Below are 2,131 nucleotides of genomic sequence, written 5' to 3'. Positions count from 1 at the left end.
GAGGTTAGAGAAGCAAGGCAAAATCAACAGAGTACAGTAGACGATCATGAGGAAAATGATACTACTGTAGAGATGGGTGGTAATCAAAATAATTAGCAAGTCATTGAGCGTCCTGCCCCTCGCACTATGTATGATTATGTCAAGTCCACTTTGATTAGGGCTGAATTGAGTATTGTGAGACCGACTATTGCTGCAAACAATTTTGAACTGAAGCTGAACACAATTCAGATGGTATAGCAGTATGTGCAATTTGATGGTTTTCAAGATGAAGATCTGAATACTCATTTGGCTAACTTTCTGGAGATTTGCAAAACTTTCAAGATCAATGGCATTTTTTATGATGCCATACGTTTATGGTTGTTCCCATTCTCATTGAGGAGCAAGGCAAAACAGTGGTTAAAGTCTTTACCACGAGGTTCTATCACTACTCGGGCGCAGATGACTGAAAATTTTTTGTTAAAATATTTCCCACCACTAAAATAGCTAAATTGAGAAATGACATCTCTTCTTTTCTTCAGTTTGATATTGAAACTCTTTATGATACATGGGAGAGATTTAAGGATTTATTTAGAAAATGTCATCATTATGGGTTACCTTTATGGTTGCAAGTTCAAACCTTCTATAATGGTTTGAATCCCTTGACTAGACAATTAATTGATGCAGCAGCTGGTGGAACACTGAATAATAAAACACCCGAGGTAGCTAATGAGTTTATTAAGGAGATGGCATTGAATAACTATCAGTGGAAAGTCATGAGAACAAAACTGATGAAAGCAGTCGGTGTTTTTAATCTAGATGCAGTTGCTATGTTGTTAAGCCAAGTAGAAGCACTGAATAAGAAAATTGATGGTTTGACTTTTTCTACGCAGGTGAACCCAGTGATGTAATACGATGCGAATGCAGTGGGGATGATCAGTCCAGAATGTTTACCCTTCGATTCTAGCATGGAGAATGAACAATTCAACTATATGGATAACAATTCTAGACTTTAAAATAACCCTTATAGCAATAACTATAATGTAGGTTAGAGGAACTATCCAAATTTCTCTTGGGGTGGTCAAGGAAATCAAAGGTCACAACCCCCTCTGGGTTTTCAACAACCTTATCAGTAATAGAAGAAATTGAACCTTGAAGAGATATTAGCCAAATTTATTTTGGTGTAAGAAACTTGATTTCAAAACACTGAGACAACTTTGAAAAATCAGCAAGCATCGATTCAAGGGCTTGAAAATCAAATTGGACAACTTGCAAAATTAGCTTCGAAAAGACCACAAGGTAGCTTACCTAGCAACACTGAAACTAACCCAATGGAGCAACTCCACGCATTCACTATTCGAAGTGTGGAATGGTTAGTCGAGCCTGAACAGAAACTGAAGTTAGAAGCTATTGAGAAAAATGATGAGGTTGAGGAAAGCAAGAAAAAGCAAAAGTCGGTGATTGGAGAATACAAACCTTGAATTCTATATCCAGCAACATTGAAGAGAGACCGCACAAATGAACAATATCAGACTAGGGGTTTAACAATAGGAATCACTATTTTCATCTATCCGCTAGGGCGACGTTTACTCTATCGAAGAGTCTGCCAAACCTCAAAGCTCGCCTTAGTCAATGCTTTGCCCAAGGGCGCATTCGTTGACCTTAATTACTTAATAAATTTCCAACCCTTTCCTTACTTAGGAGTCACACTATAAGCCTTAGTTCAATTAACAATACTCGAGTACTACATTTCGCCGGGCAGGATGTTATATTTATCCTTATCAGTGCCATCTATTTATAGGAAAAATAGGTGAAAACTTAGTTAAATTGTAGAAGTTTATTTCAAAGAGAAAAACAAACTAAGGTTTGTCATCCATCTCTTTAAACATGAGGGGGTTTTGGGCCTTCCCATATCAGATCCAATTACAAGTACTTCCTAAACTTTTAACCAAATACTTTATAATTCAATCCAACCCGATATTTGTTTCTCTATTTTCCAAAATAAACATATTAAAATAATTAAAATAAATTAATTTCTAAATTAAATCATTTTCTTAACTCAATTCTAATTTCATTAAAATCATGATGACTTTACCGTAAAAGAATCTATGAAAAAATATAGTTATTTATTTTACATTCAACGGATTCACTATGA

General features: G+C 35.5%; 1 non-coding gene across 1 annotated transcript; it reads right to left on the bottom strand.

Annotated features, from left to right (window-relative positions):
* Positions 1 to 485: 485 nt before the first annotated feature.
* Positions 486 to 592, bottom strand: LOC121219749 (small nucleolar RNA R71). The gene has a single exon (XR_005916640.1). It is a non-coding gene; the product is annotated as a small nucleolar RNA R71 (small nucleolar RNA).
* Positions 593 to 2,131: the final 1,539 nt, after the last annotated feature.

Source organism: Gossypium hirsutum, chromosome D07, assembly GCF_007990345.1.
Source record: "Gossypium hirsutum isolate 1008001.06 chromosome D07, Gossypium_hirsutum_v2.1, whole genome shotgun sequence".
Classification (NCBI taxonomy): domain Eukaryota; kingdom Viridiplantae; phylum Streptophyta; class Magnoliopsida; order Malvales; family Malvaceae; genus Gossypium; species Gossypium hirsutum.
The sequence above is the reverse complement of the archived record's forward strand: the minus strand, read 5'-3'. Positions and strand labels throughout refer to the sequence as shown.